The sequence below is a fragment of the Nanorana parkeri genome, unplaced genomic scaffold (assembly GCF_000935625.1).
Source record: "Nanorana parkeri isolate BGI_ZX_2015 unplaced genomic scaffold, ASM93562v1 scaffold143, whole genome shotgun sequence".
Taxonomy (NCBI): Eukaryota; Metazoa; Chordata; class Amphibia; order Anura; family Dicroglossidae; genus Nanorana; species Nanorana parkeri.
In genome coordinates this window covers 1746962-1754780 of record NW_017306411.1, presented here as the reverse complement: position 1 = coordinate 1754780, position 7819 = coordinate 1746962, and positions in this window count along the sequence as shown.

Sequence of the window (7819 nt, the reverse complement as noted above, 5' to 3'; positions counted from 1 at the left end):
TATTAGGGAGGGGTGTAGCATATACACCCATTACTGGACTTTTTAAACCACCTCACTACCGTTCAAAGACCAGGAAGTGCATGAAAATGAAAATGCACAAAAATTATCACATTTTTCTAGCTGCAAACAAATAACATTAAAGTGTATTTCCACTTTCGAAGCCAGATTGGGATAACACCTGTTTTTTATTTGTTACTTGTTTCCATTCATATAGCATACGCTAAAAAAATAAAATATGCTTCTTCCAATTTAAATAGTTTTTACTTGGGTTAGGGTTTCTTGACTTCTTAAGGGTTAAAATTCCTACTTCCTTCTTTTGTAATGTTAGGAGGGGTTGTGAGGGGTAGGGGGCTTCTCCATTGTATGTTAATTAAGTTAATGAGAGAAACACAATCCTCACTTTTCAGTCCTAAGTCTTTCTATGAGCACAGATCACTGTGAAGGTGCTGAGAAAATCATGGAATCAGCCATGTTGCCTGCTGCAACAAAACATTTGAAAGGAAATAAATATATATATATATATTTTTTTTATTATTATTTTTCAGTTTGCTGTGAATAGATAACAAACATATAGAGGGGTTTTCTCAAAACTACAAAAATGGAAATACACTTTAAGGTTGAACTCATTGTCGACCCGGACCCGAAGTTCATCCCTAAGTTTCACTGCAGTCTGCATTCACAGACCACACAAGTGTAAATGAGACTCTGCTCCACCATGAATGTTTGGTAATTGTTTTTATAAAGTTAATATTTGCCTCTCCCCATTTTGTAACACTTCACCTTGCTAGTACTCTGCTTCCATAGATGATAGTAAACATTCCTTAATATTTGCACCTGTGAACATCTTTGTACAAGCAGCAAGTTAGCCTTTTTCCAGCCAATCTGTACAATTGTTATTTTGTTTACACATCATGCTACTCCATAGTAAACTATTTTCATAGTACAGATCCTGTATATAACTAGACTTTTCAGCAGTGTCATTTTCCCATGATTTTAGCTTAATTTAGGCAATGTATAAAATAGCTTCACTTGTCATTTTTCTTTTTTGAAATAGGAAAAGCATTCCTTTAAATAACAGATCTGTGGCTGTGATTCTCTATTTACTTACTTTTAGCATGAGATTAATTAGTAATCAGCCAGAGTTGTGCTTTTTATGCTACCTTTGACCTTGATTGCAATAATGATCCAGAGCTAAAGACACAGCTGGCACAGTATTATAAGAATTGAAGCTTTAAAAAATACGAATAATTACCATTTTCCACCCTTAGAAAGCAAGACCATTTTGTCATTTTCTTTCAAAAAGAAAAACTCTGGAAATATTCATTTCTTTGTTGTTCCTTTCAGTAGATGGGCTAAGTAGCATAGCAGTGTACATCTGTGTTATTTTTCTTGCGAGTACAGTACATGCTTCGCAGCAGAATGAGTCTTATTGGCATTACAGGCCAGTCTATCGGCATATGAGCAGATCAAGCTGCAGACTCTAACTAGAAACAACTTTTCACGAAAACCGTTCCCAGTTTCATTCGCTTTTATCTGTTACAGTGCAGCTTTAGTCCAAGTCCGCCTAGTTAATTCAAGGGATAAAAGGATTTAAAGCACTTCCATGGCTATATCATCTACGCACGTAATATATTCCCTTTTCATTTAATTTCATGTGGTGGTTGTTGATATGCTTGCTAAAATCTCCAGTATGAAGAATAGGTTAGCTTTTTTTCTTTAGGTTCACTTACACCTGGTTGTGATAACACATAACAACGGAATATTAGGATCATTACAAATTATTGCTCATTAATTAACCTATCATATAAAGGGCTAATAAAGTGATAATTTCTTTAAAATGTTGCTTTTGCTATACAAAAAATCCTCTTAGTGTATATACAATTTGGAATGATATTGTCCATGGAAGGTCCCAATTTAGGAAAAGCTATATAAAGGTGATTTTCATTTTTTAAAAATGCAAATTATTCAACCTTTCTACTTAACGGAACACAGTGAAATATTGTAGTTACGGTTTAAACCTACAGAAAGAATTAAAATTTCTGTAAGTTTTTTTTTTCTGTCTATGATCCCATTAGAGAAATGTATTTCACTTCCTATCCATGTGACACCTGCAAAAGTGCAATTGTTGCTAGAGTATGGCTTTAAATTCAAATAAGAAATTCTATTAGGTGTCTGTCACAGTATATTTGATTGTTTTGTGTTTTTGGAAAAACTGTGAATACACCAGAACAATTAGTCGGAATTATATTGCTCTGATGTTGCTTCTAGTCATCTCTTCTTTTCATCTGAAATCTTACAACCTATTAGAATATTGTGCAAGACAAAACACTCTTAGATACTGCTGAACAGAATTTCACTCACATTTTAGTAATCCTCCATTCTATACAAGCAATAAGCTCAATTCAGAAAATTAAAACACTAGTATAAGGAACCTTGCTTTAAAAAAAATGTAAGTTATTTTATGCTCAATGATATGTGAAAATTACATTCAGTGAATATAAACATCCTTATTTTTTTGTAAAGCTTTGTGAATTGAGACTAATGCATGTAACAGTAAAACCTCGGGTATTACAATCCAAACCTTGTGCATAGAAGAATGTGGTGCATTTCATTTGATCTGTGTCCCTAATTGCTGTAGTGATCTGTGACGCATGGTGCTATTGTCATAGAAAGAAATGTTGATCACCAGCCCATCATTAACTTCTCTTAAGCTTCTTTTATTAGTCACATAAATATAAATACAATGAAGCAACATTTCATAGCTTTTATCAAATGATTCATCAGACAACAACATACCCCGCAACTGACTTGATGTCCATGGGGAATTATTCAAATCCAGGGGTCCAGCGGACCCACCCAATGTCCCAGCATTGATACCAAACTTCCAACCACCGAGGGTCTTGTAGCGTGGATGGAGCCTGGGGGAGCAGGTAAATAAAAGTAATTTTTCCACATATTCTAGACCTAAACAAGCATTTATTATATTATAATTTTTTATTATTATTATTATACAGGATTTACAATTTGCGTTGTGCTTTACAAAGTGGTGGGAGATAGTACAGTTACAATACAGTTTCTATACAGGAGGATTAGGAGGGTCCTGTACATAACAGCTTACAATCTAGTAGAGGGGCAAGTGATACAAAAGGTAATAATTGTGGGGGATGAGATAATGGAAGAAGTAAAATGACAGTTATTGGGGTTGATTTACTAACCTTATAAACACGCCACGAACAAGTATACACCTCTGTAGTGTGTTCCCTCTCAGCATGATCTATTGGTTGAATCTAGACACCTTTGTAGTGTGTACACACCCAGCAGGTGTGTTGTGCAAAGCCCTGCATGAATTGCAAGGTGATGTTGTGTAAATTAGCTCTACATTGTGTTGCTTGCGTTGATGAATGCAGGATAGTAAATGCATGAGCTAACCATTTTTGTCTAAACTGTGAAGCAGCATTATATATGCATCATGTGCATGATTTTTCCATATATGGCATTAGTGGAAATATGCTTTTAGAGACTTTTTGGTAGATAAATAAGTTTTGCTGTGTAAAAATCACAGGCACCTAGTGCGTGCGTGTGTTTAGGTTAGTAAATCACCCCCATTATGTCATCAAGGTGGGATTGCCTTCCCTAAGGAAATTAGTTTTCAAGGATCACCTAAAGCTGAACAGAGTAGGAGATAAGCAGACACATTGGGGTATGGAGTTCCAGAGGATGGGAGAGGCACTGGAGAAGTCCTGAACATGAGCATGAGAGGTGACAAGGTGAATTTAAACGTATTGTGGGGGCAGCCCCACTGCAAGGTAAGTTTTTTGGTTCTTCCAGAGCTCTGCTTTAAGGCAGGCTCAGACTCAGTAATGTAACAGTTTTTAGAAGTTCTATGTTGTCCTGAGGTTTATGTGTTCTTGCAAGAATCTCGATTGTGGCACAGTAATTACATGGTGTATTGTGGGTACCAGGATTGTGGCAAACATGTGCAATATATACTGTGGTTAGAGTCAGACTGTCATTAAGTATGCCCAATATTTAGTGCTATGTAGCCACACTCATCTTTCATTCATGACACACTGGGCATGCTACATTAACCCTTCTCCAGGCTGCCCCTTTTAATCAAAGTCTAAAGTTGAGAGGTATGGGCAACGGTGAAGTTGTGAAGTAGCATCATTGTTGTAAGATGTAGGAGCTGATGAAAGAGCTCTGAAATGTAGCTTTATTTATGTGACTAAAAGAAGCTGAAGAGGGGCATTTGATGAGCTGGTGATCTATACTTGTAATCCAAACGTGCCCAGAACATCTGAAAATTTTGACAGTGTGCATGTTTTGCAAGAGTATACAGTATGATCATGTAGCGTTTGCAAAGCTTTCTCCATAGCCTTGCAAACAAAACTCAGTGGCCTGGGACCCTCTAGACATGTAAGCTGCAAAAAAAATTGTTTCGGTTCGGATTTTTTCGTTTTTTCGATTTTTGTGATTCGGGTCCAAAATTCTATTCGGTTCAGGGTTTCGGATTCGGACGAAATCCGATTTATCGTTAGTTTTTGAGGAGTTTACAAATGAATATTTGTTGCGACTACCACAGAAAACCATATACAGATATTGATACTAAAGCTGAAGCTTCTAGACCCGAATGGCATTCGGGAGTCCAAATTTCCGAATGGCATTCGGGAGCTCCAGAAAGCAATACGGGTCTGGGAGCCATAAACAAATACATACATAATATTAAAGCTAAGGCTTCCAGGCCCGAATGGCATTTGGGAGCTCCCAAATGCTATTTGGAAATTCAGATTCCATTCGGGTCTTTGGGCATCAGCTTTAGTATTATGTATATACAGTATATAATTAGTATTCTGTAGTACATCTTATTAGTATTCTTATAGGTTGAACTCGATGAACATGTGTCTTTTTTCAACCTGACTAACTATGTAACTATGTAATATTCGTTGTGGCAACATTGGGAGCCATATATTCATAAAAATAAAACTGAGGCTCCCAGACCCGAATTTTGGAAATGGAAATTCGGATTCGGTCACATTCTGATGCATTGGGATTCGGAAATTCGGATGTGTCCATATGTCCGAATTTTGGAAAATGTATACGAATTTTGATTGGGAACTAAACAAATCACAGAGGTTTATTACCCTCTAGCAAGCAAAAAAATCTAAATGCTTATCAAACGCTATATGTGTGCTTAATAGGCATTTTGAGAGTGTTTCAATAGAGTTCTGTTAGAGTGATTGTAAAGCTTTGGGACATCAGGGACACGATGAAAGCAACAATGTTTTTACCATGAAGCTATGCAAACCATAGCAAACACTATTTAAGTATACCTATGGTTACTAACTCACCACATAATGAGGACTGACGGAAGGAATTTGGTGAGCATTTTTAAAAAATCATCAAACGCCCTATCTTACTGAGAGAGTACAATGGGAATACAGTTATGGCAAGAACTACAGAAGAAAACGATTTGGGTGTGCTTACTTTAGTTGATTGCAAAATGAGCAAACAGTGTGGCCAGGCAGTATGGAAACTGATTAAAATTATGGGATGTATCACTAGGGGATCACCAGTAGGAGCAAAGAGGTCCATATTCCCCTATAAAGATCTTTAGTTAGACCTTACTTAGAATCCTTTGTCCAGTTCTAGAGATCTTACTTACAAAAAAGATATTGATAAGACAGAACAAGGGACTTAATATGTACAAGGGATTCTACTCAGTATGTTTCTTGGTAAAGGAAGGGGAAAATGGGACATGACTGAGAACTTTATAGGCATTAGGGGTGTGAATAGTGTTCAGGAGGACAGTATTTTCAATATGAAGCTAAGATCAAGGACACAGGGACCTTGATCTAATAGGAAAAAAAGATCAAAATTTACCTTCGAAAATATTATTTTACCAAAAGAGTAGTTGATGCATGGAACACATTTCCATCAAAGGTAGTGAGTCAGTCAACAGAAAGTGAATGTAAACATGCTTGCGGTAAACATAGCTCTATACTACAATGGAAAGGATAAAAAAATAAACAAGAATAAAAAAAGGCAAACTCTGCCATCTGTTTCTTCTTTTCTAACATGATGTAGCCAGGCTAGAGCAGGTCTCCATCAGAAGTTCCCATGGTACCTATTGTATGTTGTACAGCTGCACATGTTGCCAGCAACATTTTATTATTTGCTACTCTCTGACCTCACTGACATCACATGCTGGCATGATGTCCTGCAATGTTACCAGTACGAATTAGTCAAATCCAATGCAACAGCATTATTGAGCTCTGGGCCATCCACAAAACAGCTAGGATGATTAGCAGGGAGGGTCTTCCTCGATCTTCTCTGTCTGGTCCTTGGCAGAGCTTACCTTGAACAGCACTGGTAAGCTTTTCTGTTTTAGGGCTCTGTGCAGCAACACAGCTACACAAATAGTGAACCTGCCCCGGCAGCTAGACTCTACCTCCTGAATTCAAAAACAAGGAGAATTCAATGGACTGGACTGACTGCCTAATTTGAATGTACAACCTAACTCTAGACAAAATGTTACTTTTTTGTTTGGATAGATCAGGAAAGTGTTAAACTTGTTTTTGGTTATGTCTCCAGTGAGGAGGAAACAGACAGAAAATTTAACTTTTTTAGTACAACAGGGAAGTATTGTAATTGCTGCTCGTGTTTAACTGTCCCTGTGACACTCGTTTCCCTTATTTCTTGTCCTGGAATCACATGGACAGATGCTGGGGGTAAGTCTGCCCAGCAGGTTTACAGGCTGGAATAAAAAGCTTATAAAATATCTATCTTCCCAATTTTTAAATCAAAAAGTTATTTGCCTCAAGTTGGGTTTTAAGGTAATCTATCTATCTATTAGGATCCAAGCCTAATAGTCAAATCATTGATAATAGACAAATGATTGACTTTGGACCCACATGTTAAAATATAATTCACGATATATTATAAAATATAATTCATTTTAAGTGGGAGCATAAGGGGTTTGTGTTACCATAACTATTTTAGTGATTTAGAACTTGTTAGCCCCCTATGTGATAGCAATAATGTAAGTGTAAAAAAAGGAAAACGTTAGAAAAATTGAAAGGTAAAAAAAAATCAATAAATCCCACACATACACACACACATACGAATGTAAACACATGTATCAGATGCGCCTATGTATGCAAATGACAACCCACCTGCTTGGTATTGCTATGCCAGTGTGATCATTTTAGGGTTATTATTCATGATTAACTGTATATTGAAGACCCGCAAAGGCTTTAAAATCATCACCTAGAGACAAATTTGGGTACCAAGTGTTTTCCCGTTTCATGGGTGACGTTTTACCTTTAGGCTTCACATGTTTGGCATCTATTTATTTGACACAACCTCATCTTTAATATTTTACCAAAAATTTTTCGGCGAGGTAAGTAAGAAGAAACCTTTAACTTGTGATTGCACCCTCCATTTTACTTCTGTTTCCTAATTTTTGGGGCAGTCTTGTCCTGAGTGGCAAACGCTGACTCGAGTATAAGCCAAGGGGGGCACTTTTCAGCAAAAAAAATGGGCTGAAAAACTCGGCTTATACTCGAGTATATACGGTATATTGTTTTTGTAGGCAAATAAATTATTTTAATGCATTTTTCTACTGACAATTTGGGTTTCATAAACTAATATTGTGCAACATAATAAACTGAAAATGACACTATTTTATTCTCAGAATCTCTGCTTTTAGAAAATGTATCATTTTAGGAGCTTTAAGCTATTTTCAGGAGTAAAATGTGCATTTTAACATGTGTGCAAAAAACCCGCAAAAATGGGTCTGGCAGCAACAGGGTTAAAAGTT